Source organism: Mastomys coucha, unplaced genomic scaffold, assembly GCF_008632895.1.
Source record: "Mastomys coucha isolate ucsf_1 unplaced genomic scaffold, UCSF_Mcou_1 pScaffold18, whole genome shotgun sequence".
Classification (NCBI taxonomy): Eukaryota; Metazoa; Chordata; class Mammalia; order Rodentia; family Muridae; genus Mastomys; species Mastomys coucha.
The window spans coordinates 65,321,194-65,337,005 of NW_022196900.1; the positions used below are offsets into that span (position 1 = coordinate 65,321,194).

Sequence of the window (15,812 nt, forward strand, 5' to 3'; positions counted from 1 at the left end):
TCACTGTGCACCAGGCCATCCATTCACTCCTTGGGAAATGAAAGTGAGTCGTGTTTGGTGCTTGAGAGGAACTTAAGGGTTAAGTGAGCTGCCCACAGCAGCAGTCACGGGGCCAGCAGGGCTAACTCCAGTCAGGACCCTTCCTCTAACAGCATCCCCATTGTCCTGGGACAAAAGATACATCCCAGCAGAATAGGGACAAGGGAAGAGGCTTCCCAGATATTGCCCCTGTTTTCCAACTTTTCAGACTACACTATGTAAACTGAACAAGTCCTCTTACCGTTAGGGGATAGGGGGAGGGGTAGCTAAGAAAGCTACCCCTTCCCCAGCTGTATAAGGAGCAAGCAGGCACTTTTCTGTTCTGTCTCAAACTCCCCAGGGTGGCAAACAAAGTCCATGCCTTTCAGCTTCAAGTGCAGGCCCAGTACTCAATCTCCCATCTCCACCTGTCAGCTTATGGAGGCAATAGCTCAAGTGCGTTCAAGATTCAGCGTCACCCATAATCCACTGCAGCGGCGGAGGAAGGCATAGCAGCTGGAGGTGTAATGGACGTCAACGCTGCTCTACGAGAGATCCTGAAGACCGCCTTCATCCACGATGGCTTAGCACGCCAAGCATGTGCCATACGCGAAGCTGCCAAAGCCTTAGACAAGGGCCAAGCCCATCTCTGTGTGCTTGCGGCCAACTGTGATGAGTCCATGTAAGCCAAGCTGGTGGAGGCACTTTGTGCTGTGCACCAAATCAACCTGATAAAGGTTGATGACAAGAAACTAGGGGGATGGGTAGGCCTCTGTAAAGTCAATCGAGAGGGGAAACCACGGAAGGTGGTTGGTTGCAGTTGCGTAGTGGTTAAGGACTATGGCAAAGAATCTCAGGTCAAGGATGTCATGGAGAAATACTTCAAATGAATAAATAAATAAAGAAAGAAAGAAAGAAAGAAAGAAAGAAAGAAAGAAAGAAAATTTTAGCTCATTTTTCAAAAAAAAAAAAAATATCCCACAGATGAACATAAGAATTGCAAGTTCAATCTAGTTCCGTCCACACCTTTGCAGAAGAAAGCCTCTTCAAGTTAGAGTCTCAAAGGCAACTAGTCAAAGCATTAATCTACCCCCTCTGGAGCAGGCCAGAGTTTCTAGTTCGATTTGCATACAATGAAACTGAGAGTTGCTGAATTTGAGTAAATTTGAGGTAGTTCGTGGCAGTCCGATTTGAACCCCAGCTTCAAGGGCACATGCCTAGAGTGATCTTCAGCAATGGTGGGTTCAAATATGCTTGATTCCTGCTTGTTCCCAAACCCTCAGCTTCGCCTTGCCCCTTGGCCTGAGACGTAGCTACTCACTGTATACCCAACAGGGACAGATGCCTGCCCCTGGGTACCACATACACATAACTAAGGTGTGCTGCAACTTCAAGTCTCACCAAAGAGTCTTCAAAAACTTTCCAGAGAACTACGTGGGAGTGATCCCTCTGACAGAACAGGCATGAAGGATGTGGGGTACAGGGCTGAGTAAGCCTGGGGTATGGAGGTAGAGGAACTCAGAAAAAGCCACAGACTCATAGAGGGGATAACAGCAGGGTCCTCTTACAGGCTAAAGCCACTAGGGTTTCTCATCACCTAGAGCTGGTCTGCCCACTAATGACCAAGGCTGCTCTGCCCACTAGTGACTGCGGCTAGTCTGCTCACTGGTGACTGCGGCTAGTCTGCCCACTGGTGACCAGGGCTGGTCTGCCCACTGGTGACCAGGGCTGGTCTGCCCACTGGTGACCAAGGCTGGTCTGCCCACTAGTAGTGACTGGGGCTGGTCTGTGCCATGGGGATCTGAAATGTTCTAAAAGCAAGATGACAGGAGCAGGGGTGGAAAGGGGAGGAAAGCATGGATTCCCTCAGCTGCTCTCCCAAAAGTCCTCTGCCAGGCACCTGTGACTGGGTCCTCTGTGCCCTTGAGGTCCACATACACTCAATAGCAATGTGACTTCCTCGCTTCTCTGCCTAAGAAATTTGTAACCCATTTTTTTTTTTTTGCTCCAAATCCCACCCCCTCCTCTGTGAAGTCTTCCTGCCTTGCTCACAATCTACTTCATCCTCACAGCCATGGCCTCCACAGCCTTAGGTGTTTGTTATGTGCAACTGACCCAGAGGACAGCTTCAAGACTTTAAGATTGTTAGTCACTCTAGCACAAGTGGAACATGGCCACTGTGTAAGCCGCCCCCCCCCCCCGGGTGTATGGGTGTATGTATTTCTGTGTGTCTCTCTTTGTCTCTCTCACTGTCTTTGTCTCTCTCTTTCTATATGTGTCTATTTGTCTGTCTCTCTCTCTCTCCCTCCCTTCCCCTGCCTATGGAGGATCAGAAGACAACTTGAGAGACTCAGTTTTCTCCATTCACTATGTGGGGCCAGGATTGAACTCTGGTTGTTGAGCTCAACAGCGAGAGCCTGCCTTTCCCCCACTGAGCCCACTCTTCATCTCATCCCCTCATTTTCAAAGTGGGAAACAAATCCTGAACTTATGGCATAGTGATAAAATAGAAATGATGTAATTTGTAAAAATGACTATAAAAATAGGTGGGGGAAGGGAGGGAGAGACAGACAAATAGACACATACAGAAAGAGAGAGACAGACAGTGAGAGAAACAGAGACACACAAAGACACACAGAGAGATGGGCAGACAGACAGACAGATATGAGGCAACTGAAGTTCCAATCAGTGCTGTGTAAGGCCTTATCCCTCATATTCCCCAGCAACAGAAGGTCTTGAGCACAGCAGTAAGTGCTGCCATTCACACTCACTGAAGAGTTTGAGAGGACATTCCTGTAAAGAGAGACTAAACATGGTCGTTTCATTTTCCTGCAGCTATCTCAGAATGTTCCTGCACAAGTACAAAAGCAGACCCTAAGGATTGGGGGAGTTAATCACAGGAACACGAAGACCTGGAAGGAATATGGGGCTAACCTTTGGTACCCATACCAGAACGTTTCCCTGACCCTGGTGGGCATCCCTCTCCATACCTCTACCCTCCAGAGCTGGTAACTGGCCCATTTTCTACCCTGCAACAGAAGCCTCTCTATGCCTGTCCTCAGAGACAGAAGGAGCACCAAACCTTGGCATTTCCTGGTTGTGCTCTCCCAATTAAGTAAAGAAGCCAACCGCAGCCTCCTTGAGCCAAACTAATTGCATCCTAGCAGGCTGCTGCCTGCCGGCTTTCGCCTTAGAGTAGGGTTTTATAGGCCACTTAGCCCCACGCCCAGGTTTACAGTGGAAACACTGACAAAGCTTCACTGATAAGACTAGGGAGCACACAGGAGACCAGAAACCTAGTAATTTTCCAGATTCCAGATTCCAAATCCAGCCTGGATTCTGAGGTGTGGGCCAAGAGGGCCCTGGCTAGAACTATTTGCTTTCCTTCCAACACCCTCTGGAAAGGCAGCATGGTACCTTGCTGGGACTTTAACGAGCTTCTCCTTCAGCACCACCTGGTACCCACTTAGCTCGCCCATTCTTTGCACTGTCCAAAATTCATTTATTTGTCCAATCAATCAGCGAATGTGGAGCTCCTGTGTGGATTCTGCTGAAGGCTGAGGAGAAAGACTACCCTGTGAAACTATGATTAGCTCAAGTCTTTCAACCTGGTATTCACTGAGTGGCTGGGTCCCATCAAGCAAGCCTCACATTGTGCACAGCTCTGGGGGAGGGAGGCCATTCACGTAGACTACAACCACTCCGAGGGCATGCTAGTAGTGGGACAGGGAAGAATGAAACTAAAGAAGAGCTGGGGAGATGGTTCGACAGTTAAGAACACATGCCGCTTTTCCAGAGGACCTGAGTTCAAGTCCTATGTAAGAGGGCTCATAAGCAACCACCTATAACTCCAGCTCCAGGAGATCAATAGCCACTTCTGATCTCCCCTGGCACCCATATATATGGTACACATTCACACAGATGCACAACCTACATCTAAATAAAAATAAAACTTTAAAACGAACCAGGCATATTGGCATGGAAGCTGAGGCAAGAGTTTTTATTTTAAAAGGCTATATAATAGACTCTGTCTCAAGCAATCTCAACAAGCAGACAAGTGACCAAAACAGAGAGGGGAAATGCTATCAGTGAGTCTATTTTAGAAGGATAAACATTCAAAATAAATAAGGTAGTTGGATCATTTAGCAGTTTGCCAGTTCTTGGGACAACTTCTAGTTTGCCTTTACCAAAGCAAAAAAACCAAAAAACAAAAAACAAAAAAAAAACAAAAAACCCATGACTGTAGAAACACCACTGTCTCATTTAAAACCTTGATTCTGTTGGGGGTATGCCTTTGTTGTAGGACGCCTAGCTGAGCAATGTGGAAAGTTCCCCAGGGTTCTTGACTTCTCCCCACAAGAAGTCAGTAGAGGCAACTTCCCAACCAATGTAACAAGCAAAATGTGCTAAGAAGTGGCCAAACCTAGAGTTGGGGGGCTTGATGGAGGGTATTGAGAAGAGGAAAAACAGCGTCGTTGACAGACCTGGTTTATGAGCTTCTCTCTGTCTTCTGCAGTGACAACCTTTCTTCACCTCTAAGTGAAATCACAATACTGGTTTTCACCTCAGAAGCTCACTATCTGACTGTGCTTAGCGCCCATCTCTCCCAACTCCTTCATACCTTCACCATGTACCTTTCTGGCAGACATCACCTCAGCCCCATCCATGCAGGCATCACCCATGCAGGGATCACCCATGCAGACATCACCTACATCCATGCAGACATCACTCATGCAGGCATCACCCATGCAGACATCACCCATGCAGACATCACCTCAGCCCCACCCATGCAAGCATCACTCATGCAGGCATCACCTATCCAGACATCACCCATGCAGTCATCACCCATGCAGATATCACCCATGCAGACATCACCCATGCAGACATCACCTCAGCCCCACCCATGCACCATCACCCATGCAGGCATCACCTATGCAGGTATCACCTCAGCACCACCCATGCAGGCATCACCCATGCAGGCATCACCCATGCAGGCATCACTCATATAGACATCACCCATGCAGACATCACCCATGCAGGCATCACCCATGCAGACATCACCCATGCAGACACCACCTCAGCCCCATCCCCCATCTTGCCTCAAGTCTCACTTGGAGATCTGTACTGACTCACTTCTACCCAAGCAATCCAGCCAGCACTTTCAAACAAACCTTTGAACCCTTTAGGCTTGTAGGAATACTGATTCTAGTAAAAATGCTGGTTTCTACATCTGTAGGAAATGTGGGGATAACAATGCTCTCACCCGGCACTTAACAAAGTCCTGACCTAAGGACACCTACTTACCAACGATTCCAGTGTGCTCAAGGTTAAATGAAGAATTGGCACACACAGTCAAGCAACACCCCCTCCTCCAGCTGAAGAACTGTTGTTCTCTGCTGCGTCCCTCGCCAGCCACCTGAACTTGGAGTAGCACATCCATCACTTGTCTCCATGGCTCTCTAAGTATATAAAGAGGGCATCTCTTTGGTCTTTTCTTGCAGTTATTTTGAGACACAATAGAGTAATTACATGATGGTTCTCAAGAAACAGAATGATTAAATTTATCCGAAGGGGAAACCTAGAGGCATAGATATTGAACTGAACCAAAAAAAAACAACCTTGAATTCATTTTACCGTATAAGGAAGCCTGGCCACATCTGGGATGTAAAGGGCATTTTCTCGTTTTGGTCCTCTTTGTTTTCTTCCTCCTAAAAACAAGTCACTTATTTGGTAATTTTGACCCTACCTAGACTCTTAACATTTCAATTCAAGAATGTTACATTCTCACTATTGTTGGAATTCAGAGTTCCTCTGATTTCTTTGAAGTGGCCAGACCAAGAGCTTGAGGCCATGTCCCCAGTGCGTGCAACCAGCAAGTCTTGAATATTAAAGTGTTTGCAAAGTGGAAATGCTAAGGGTAGAAGTTCAGGAAAAGTACTGCTTCCAAAACACATCCCTCCTTTCAAAGAAAAAGCAATTTAGATTTTATTTGAAGAAATGGAATTAAAAGAAATCTAAGAGTTAAGCACTATCATGAATTAAATCAAGCCCCACAAAAAAAAATGCGTAAAATTCTAATCACTGTACCTACTCCTATAATCTTATTTGGAAATAAGATGTGTATCAATATTATCAAGTTGAAATGAGGTTGCACTGGAATTTAATGCAGTTTAGTGTGACCGCTAGCGACACGAGCACAAGAGATAAACATGGGGAAGGCAGCCCTGTGCAGCTGGTAGAGATTGGAGTGTCACCACAGCAAACTAAAGATGGAGGTTCATCCTCGGCGTCTGAGAGAAGACACCACTCCTGTCACCAAGACGGAGTTGAGCCTTTCCAACTACAGAACTGTGAGACGAGACATATCCTTTCCTGTGAGCCCCTCACCTGTGGCCCCGGGGGGGGGGGAGCAGTCCTTGGAGGGAACACAAGCGCCAGAGGTGAGACGCGTGGACCATTTCTTATGTGAAATCTTCCTTTACTCTGCTCAGATGTCCCTGTCACAGCCTCAGACCACAGACAGAGAAGGACGACAGCAAGTGAGCCAGTCCCCAGAATGAGAGCATGTACGGGGCAGCACCTGACTGAATCTCCTGAGTCTTCCTCAGCCCTGTGAAATGGAACACAGAGAGAATGCGAGGAGATGCCAACTTCTCTGAACTAACTGATGATGCCACCCCAGGCGATGTATGAAGATGGGCAAGTAGGAGTGTGTTAAACAACGCCTCACAACGCTATGCATTCGGGCCGTTTACCACAGAAGCCCACTGTGTTGGTTTGCTTCCACACTATCCAATCCTTATTCCTATGTGAAAGAAATCTACCCACTCAACATAAGGAATGTTCTATCAAGACATGTCCTAGAAGCCAAAAAGAGTAGCTATGGAGCGTATGGTCTGGAGGGTATAACTGCAGTAAAGCACCTATCTCACATGATCTAGGGTGTGGGTTCAATCCCTGATACCACCAACAAAATAGAAAACTTATGCGATCTAGACTCCAGTCAGGTACACAAGCAAGGAGTACAAAGTTTAAGGAATGAACGGTCAGCACCACCACAAACAGGAAGAAACATTAGCAGCTTGTGTTTGCTCCTTGATGGAGCAAATCATGCACATCTGCCTCCATCAATATGCAATGACAAGACTTTCCTGTGGGAATATCAGCAGATACCAGAAGACCTTTGCTTTCACCTGGAAGAAGCAACTACACGTGGACTCTGCCTCAAGAAAACATCAGAACTCCTCGTCTGTACTACACTTTAGGCCACAGAAGCCTTGACCCTTTTCCCATCCCTGGCGCAGCCCCTTCCTCATTCCCTGCTGGTAGAACGCTGGTCCCCGGTATTAACTGCACTGTGATATCAGAACCAAATACAGGCAGTACCAAGTAGCATAGGTGCTTTGGATAAGGCCCGTGGGAGCCAAGTGCAGGAGATAAACCTGACAAAGGTAGATTGGACTTCTGGGAATCTCATGAAAACCAAGACTTGAGGGCACGTTTTGACAGTTTCTCGAAAACTTGGAGCTAGGAATGCAGCTCAGTGGTAGAATGCTTGCTTGCTTTGCATGCACGAGGCCCAGAGTTCAATCCTTGGCACCACTGAAAATTAGACACGAATGGCTATTTGCACTCGGTGCTTCTTATCACTCAGAAAGGACAGAGATGGGTGGGCCTCAGAATTTTGGAGGCCACATATATTACATTTGAACATACCACGTTAACATACCCATCTTGGTTTAAATAGCCAGCTTTGTGTGGGAAACACTGCCGTGGCTTAAACTTGAAACATCCCCCAAATGTCCACATTTTATGGATGTGACCCCTGGTCTGTGGTGCTACTGAGTACTGAAACCTTTAAGAGATGTAGCCTACTGGACAGAAGTTAGAGCACTTCCCGTAATCCATCCTAGAGAGATGTTGGGACCCTGACATTCCACCCAGCTGCCACAGCATAAGCATCTTGATCCAGAACACACTCCCCTCCATGAATACTGCCCTGTCATGGGCCCTGAGGATAGGGACTGACACTTCTAACACTGTGCACCAAAATAAACTTTTCCCCTTTTCAAGATGACTTGTCTTAGCACAGTGATTCTCAGCCTCCCTAGTGCAGCAACCCTTTAATACAGATCCTCATGTTACGGTGACCCCCAACCATAAAATTATTTCCATTGCTACTTCATAGCTGTAATTTTGCTAATGTTATGGATCCTAATGTAAATATCTACGTTTTCTGATGGTAGCCCCTGTCAAAAGGTCATTCTGCCTCCAAAGGGTTGGCACCGCACAGGTTGAGAACCACAGACAATGGGGCTTCGGGAGGACACTCTGCCTGGTGAAGCCATGTCACAATCATTTCTACAGCTTCTCTGTGATACGCCAGTAGAGCCAGTGATATTTATGGTGCCTTAGTCAGACTGGAACAATGAGTAGCATACAAGCAATCTTCCCCATGAAAGTCACAGTAACAAAACCTTGAAGTCTAGGGGCAAATCCCAACCCTATATGTCGAGTCATTATGTTCCCTTAAAAAGCATCATTTGAGTTGCTACTGGGCCCTGTTGGCGACTGAATGACTGAAAAATCAGACTCCAAGATAAGCCCTGTCCCGAGCTGAGCCTCCCAGACTGAGTGTTAGCGTAATCCAGCCCATAAAGTTGGCTATGCCCAACAACATTCAGTCACCCAGTAAAAACAAGCTCCCGGGGATTGTATGCATAGTGTCAGTAGCCGCAGTAAGATGCCCCCACTCCCCAAATGCCGTTACAGCAATCCAACACCTATGAGTTTCATGCCAACAGGATGAGGGGATACATCACTTCTCACAAGATGGGACACTCTCCCGAAGCCAGTGCTAAACGTTTTGAGTGTGTGTGTGTGTGGGGGGGGGGGGTAGTTCGTCATAGCCAGAACAAGATGTCCAGAGCCAAGAAGTGGAAGGACTGTGTGTCTCCTGCTGCACTCACCCACATTCCCTCCGAGTGCACACAGCTCTGGGCTCTCCTAGTTGACGATTTGGGGGAGAGGTGACGCTTTGGGGAGGATTGCTCCAATGAGGTGGCAAGGCAGTGGTTGCAGTGAACTAGGATTTCACAGGGCCATCTGGGCAATCAGACTGCTTACACTACTGGAAGGAAACACAGACCAACGAGAGAGGCAGTCACTATACTGGCCAGGATTCCTGAGGGAAAAATGGGACCTGTATATCTGGGAGAAGATGAAATAGATGGATTCCTCAGGAGGCTCTTGCTTCTACCCCATCTCATAGAGTCAGGGAAAATGTTCTGCAAGTTCCTATTCAGAGATCATATCCCTCAAAACCAAACGTCTGGGCCACCCACCAGGGGCCAGGGAAAGGGTGGCTAAAGACAAAAGGAGCCAAAGGAGAACGGAATCATAAAAAGCACAGGCAGCAGCCATCCAAGACGAGGCTCTGCCTCCCATCTGCTCTCCTGTCCTTCTGTGTTTCACTGAAACATCCTCATCTTTCCTCTGTTAAGCCATTTGGTGGGAGGAACTGAATTTGCAATTAGCCCATGGGTTTCAAAAGTAACTGGAGGGGTGGTCTGGATACAGCAGCTAACTGGCCTTTGGTTTTATCTTCTGAGGAAAGCCATCAAAGCAATGAAGGTGTGTGTGTGTGTGTGTGTGTGTGTGTGTGTGTGTGTGTGTGTGTGGCTTGAATAGAGAAAGGCAGACAAAGATAGGTACAAGAGGCATTTGTTAGTTCCCAATAGCCATCCGCAAGGACTTCCCTTATTCAGAGTGAAGTCGAAGTGAAGAGCAGCCACCTCTCTGGGATCTTCTCTGGGTAAAGGGGAACCCACCGTGTGTCCCCGCTGTAAATGAGGGTAGGGTCATTTCTAGTGCTCCAGTATCCATGGCGAGTCACTGATGATGGTGTGACATGGCCTCTTCCAAAAGGTAAAGGTTTTCTTTTTGCCACATGTCTCCCTGACAGTCAGGGTTCCCCTGATACATGAGTCTCTAAGGTCTGGTCCTCTGTCTCTGTTTAGTCTGAGGCACCCAGTACCTTCTGATCCATTCAATACCCCAATTCTGTGAGGAAGCGAGTTCCACAGCTGGTCATCACTTGGTGTCAAGAGCAGAGCTGATAGAGTTACTCTGGCTGTCTGAGGTTCCTTAAAGGCCCCTTCGTCAACAGATGGCAAGAGATGTCACATTCTCAACACCACGAGGAGTGCTCCTCTCTTCCTGCGTATGTAATTCCTAATTTTATCTACAACACTTTGAGGCCAGTATTATTCCTTTGAGGTTTTAAAGATGAAAAAAAAAAAGGCTAGAGGTGTGCAGCTGGGTGATGGCGTGTTCAGGTGGCATGATCCACTCCCTGGGTTCAAACCCTAGTGTTGAGAGTAAGTAGAGAGTAAACAATAAAAATGAGAAAGCTGTGACTCAGAGAGGTTAAGTCACTTCCTCTGGTCATGTAAAGCATCAAAAACATACATGCAATTGTGAGGGAAAGAGTGTGGGCCTCCAGGACACCTGGCTCCATGGAGGCTCCAGATCGCCATCTTACTGTCTTATCCGACCTGTACTCTCCTTACCTCCCTCTTGCACAGGCTTTCTCCAAGCAACAGTTTCCATGGGAACACAAACGTAAGGAACAGTGGCCAGTTCAACCAAGCATCCTTCATGGTGGATCCTAAAGGGATCCTAAATGGCATGATCACATTTCCCCTAGAAAGATGATCATCCTCATGGGTCTCATGGCCCTGAGCACCTGACCTGTATGTGGCTTCAGGCGTTTCCCTATGAAATGCAACCAAGCACCTCTGTATGGATTCTCCAGCACCTAAAGCTACCACATTCATCCCTCCATCTTCTCTCCCCAGCAGACTGAGGAGGTGGCCTCCTTCAGCATCCTCAGGAACCCTTGGGGTTAGCCTGCAGGAAATATGGAGAAAAGCCGTGTATCCAGTTCCATTGAGTGTCTGGGCAAGGACATATGCAGGTCTTTAAGTCCAGCTCTGGGGTGGCAGTTCCCTGCCCTTATGTGTCAGGAAGCCTGCCCAGGGTTTTACAGCCCAGAGCTGATGCTGAGCCTCAAGGCTTCCCTAACTCTGCAGCTTGAAAAGGAACCAAGAACTTCAAAGCTGCTCTCTCATCGCCAATCTAACAGGCTGGAAACATTTGGAACACCCATGCTGAGCCACCAGATCTGTGATGCATCTGGAACTTTCTAGCACTTCCCAGCTTTACTGGATGTTTCCTCTGTACAAGTCCTCCCAAGGACTCATGCTAAGTCAAGAGAACAGGCTCTGTCTGGATGCTCCTTGCCCTTCAGTGCCCAGCCCTGAGCCATCCCATCTCCAGAAGCCTCCCTGGTGCAATTTGATTAAGTGTCTCTCTATATTCTCTCTTTTTTTAAAGATCTATTTATTATTATATCTAAGTACACTGTAGCTGTCTTCACACACTCCTGAAGAGGACGTCAGATCTCGTTACGGATGGCTGTGAGCCACCATGTGGTTGCTGGGATTTGAACTCAGGACCTTCAGAAGAGCAGTCGGTACTCTTAACCACTGAACCATCTCTCCAGCCCGATTAAGTGTCTCTCAAAGGCCTGTGTGGCACTATTGGACCAGATAGGGTCTTTTAAAGGAAGTTAAGGTCATTGGAATGCACCTTTGAAGGTGACATTGGGACTGAGGCTCCTCCTGTCTCTCTTTGCTCCTATCTGCCATGAGACAGGCAGTTTTGTTCCAATACTGTGAGATACTCCTTCTCCACAAGCCCGGAAACAATGGGCCAGCCTCTCATGGACTCTTACACTATGAGATAGAGTAAACCTTTTAAGGTATTTAATTCAGGTATTTTGTTACAGTAATGAAAAGCTGACTAGCATACTCCCTACAGCTGGATGCGGACCTTGTGGCACCTTGCTCTCACGTCTAGCAGAGCACAGGAAACTCAAGGACCTGCCCTGAGAGCCAGCAGTCTTCCAAGCCAGTGGAGCACATGATCCTCTCGCACCCCTGAATCTAGTCTTTGGTACTGCCTGAAGACAGTTTTGATTCTCACCACTAAAGTACTACTAGTGTATAGCGCGTCTAGTGTATAGCAGCTGTGGATGCTGCTAGACATCAAACAATTCACACGAGTGTTCTACAGCACAAAATTATCCATCTCGAAATGTCAAAAGCGGGCTGGCTTTTCAGACACTCAGCCTGCTTGTCAACAGCACCCTGTCCTCAGAAGAGTTTTGCACTTAAGTTACTCCTTGTACTGGCTGGTTTTGTGTATCAACTCGACACAGGCTGGAGTTATCACAGAGAAGGGAGCTTCAGTTGGGGAAGTGCCTCCATGAGATCCAGCTGTGGGGCATTTTCTCAATAAGTGATCAAGGGGGTAGAGCCCCTTGTGGATGGTGCCATCCCTAGGCTGGAAGTCTTGGGTTCTATAAGAGAGCAGGCTGAGCAAGCCAGGAGAAGCAAGCCAGTAAGGAACATCTCTCCATGGCCTCTGCGTCAGCTCCTGCTTCCTGACCTGCTTGAGTTCCAGTCCTGACTTCCTCTGGTGATCAATAGCAGTGTGGAAGTGTAAGCTCAATAAACCCTTTCCTCCCCAACCTGCTTCTTGGTCATGATGTTTGTGCAGGAATAGAAACCCTGACTAAGATACTCCTGTAGCCACAAGGAAAATCTTAGTAACTTGTGAGCAAAGAAAGGGCTAGGCTTTTTCACCTTGATCTGGCCACACCCCCTGTGGGCAGCCCCAGTCAATAGTTTGGAGGCTGGGAAACCCTGTCTGACTTTGGCAATAAGGATGTGTAAACAGATTCCGTCACTGCTCTAGAAAGCCATGATCCACAGGAGGAGGTGGACCCCAAGTTTCCAGGCCGTGGACTGTGATAGGAGAAAGTTGGAGAAAATCCTGACCCAGCCCGGGGAATTAGGAAAGGCTACTCGGGCCAAGTGTCACTTCAGAAGTGGACTTCATGGAAGAGGGAGGACAGAAAGAGACCTCAACAAAGGAACAGCATGGCTCTCAGATGGTAGGCTGTGTCTGAAACCCTGACCCATTCTTTGTGTTTGGAAAACAGACTGAGAAGAGACAAGAACTAAGAGATGAATAGGAAGGCCTGAATGAGAGCCATGTCACAATCACTTGAATCATCTCCCAAAAGGTTTTAAGCAAAATAATGGCATGATCACATTTCCCCTAGAAAGATGATCAGAGGTTTTGATACTCAGCAAATGAATTGGAGGGATGCCAGCTCAGGGGTGGATCAATACAAGAGCTCAGGGATGACAGGAGCTGAATGAGGACAGACAGTGGCAGCACCATGGATGGGAAAAACATCCAAAAGCTGATGTGAAGGACAGGATTTGGTGATATCGGAGGATGTGGTGTGTAAGACGCATATGTTTATTTTGAAAGAAGATGCCTCTAAGCAGAAGGACATTGTCTCTTCTACAAGGCCATGTAGTACGCTCTTCAGTGCCCTAAGAGTCCACCAGAGTGACTTAGAGCATGTTCAGGCTGCCTTGGCCATGTGCCCTGCTGGCCTTATCTGGCTCTCAAGTCATGTGGTCCTCTCCCAAAGTCCATAGGGATACATACCAAACCCCTTACTCCCTCACACCAAGTTCATTACTTGGCATATAGTAGATTACTAACCAGGAGTAAGCTAGAAACAAGAAAAAATACCTTAGAAATGTAAAAGGAAAAATATTCTTTAATCAATACAAATACAAAGGAAATTCAAGTCACGTTGAGACCGTCTTTACTAGCAAGCTGACTGGTGGCAATTTGGTCGATTGTCTCTAAAAAGATACTATGTATAGTGTGCCTTTTGAAAATGTCACACCATCCACTCACTAAAGAGCTGAATATCTCCCTAAGAGCCACAATAAAAAAAAACTTATGGACAAAGATACTTGTATCCTAATTAATTTACTTTTTTAAATTTAAGATAGGGGAGAAAAGAAAAGAAGAGAGGAAAAAAATTCCAAAACAAACCAAACTGGCAAGTAGATATAAATTTAACTAATGGAAACTCCACCAGCACCTAAATGCAAACCATATTATTTTAAGGACACAGAAATGTGTGGTAGTATGATCCTGAGTGTAAAAATAATTTTAAGTGAGTACCACTGTCTTTGCTCCCTATGTCACCTACAGAGTTCCCAGCTGGAGCTCCACCGTCTGTACCCTTGGGAGAGAGACATGTCTGGAAATGCTGAAAGGAATGATGGGACAGATCTAAAGAGATGACCTGGGGTACATGAGGAATCATTATGTGGAAGGAAGAATTTATCCTAGGTATGTAGTCTCCGAAGAAGAGAGGGTGGGGTTGTTCTGAGGAGCCATGCATCGAGGAGGCTCAGAACACATCTGACCCTGGGGCAGGTAGGTGAGGAGTTGCTGTTTCTGTAGATCAAAGTACCCTGACATTCAAGGACTACAAACACCAGTTTATTCCTTTCTCTCATGGTGAGCTCACTTTTCTGTGAGCTCACTTTTCTCATCCAGTATTTCATGTGATTATTCATGTGACTGACCTAGAATCATCTAAAGCTGTCAGCTGATCTAAGATGGCACACACAGTGCACCTGGAGGATGCTGCCAACTGTTCCCTCTGAAGGGGTTGTCAACAGGAATCCATCCACATGAATTTTCTATAAGGCTTCTCATAACCCCATAATGTGATAGCCAGATTCTAAGAGGAAGTGACCTAGGAAGGAGCCCTCAGGAAATCAGATAGAAGCGGGTAGCCTTCTTGGAATCAAGTTTTAGAAGTCACAGTGTTCGTCTGGATGCCTTGTGTTAGTAAAAGAAGTCACTAAGACCATCCCAAGGTCAAAGGATCGATGATTAGGGTCCCACTCTCAGTGTGGTGGGAGGCAGCAGACATGTAGGAGGGAAAGAAATAGTGGGAACCATCCTTCAAGTTTATCCACCAGAGCTCTATAAAACACTTCCCATAAGACCTAAAGAGAGCATTGTGAACTCCAAATCATGACTCCCCAGCCTGGCTGAGATCAACTGTGTGTGGCTATGTACTCAGAGAAGGGCTCTAAGGCAGCCAGAGGTGCAAGAGTGCTGGGCAGCTGTTAGACTTAAAACAGTAGCCAGAAGATAGTTTTGTGGCATGTGTTGGCAGCACCAGGCCACATTCACAGATGCCTCTATTGTACATGTCAGTGTAAAGGCCACAGTTCTGAAAGTTCAGAAAGTACAGCCATGGCTCTTAGGTTATTTAAAAACCTCTTAGGACATTTGAGAAGAATTTGGGAGGTCTTTATAAGTTAGGTGGGGACAGATGCCCTGGAATTCCAGATAGAGGAAAAGGCCAGTAAAATATAAGTTAGCTATTAATACTACACCTAGTTTTTCATGCCATCCTGTTTAAAAACACAAGATAACATGGCTTAAATACACAAAAGCTATGTGTCTAGGAACATGTGCTATGAGCATGCACAAAACAGTGTACTTGTAAAAATGACTGGAAGAAGCATCTCAAAATTCTAACAGTGTCTCCGTTATCTGTGATGCCAGGTATCTTTGAAACCATAATAATGTTTTTCAAAGGATATTTTCCCGTATGTTCTAGATTTTGCTATGATAAATATATTATGCATGGTTACAAATGAGTACATTTTTTTAAAGAAGAAGCATATGCCTCATCTTTAATGATAGTGTTTGTTCAAATGAGGTCACAGGAAAGGAGGTCTCCATTGCCTAGGCCCTGATAGTCTAGTCAGCTCCTATGGCTTCCCTTTCAGAGGCACCCATGGGAGCCAGGAGCCTAGCAGTTCAGGAGC

At 46.7% G+C, this 15,812-nt stretch overlaps 1 pseudogene; it reads left to right on the top strand.

Annotated features, from left to right (window-relative positions):
* The first annotated feature begins 506 nt into the window (after positions 1-506).
* LOC116095472 lies at positions 507-908 on the top strand (annotated as a pseudogene).
* The last annotated feature ends 14,904 nt before the right edge of the window (positions 909-15,812 follow it).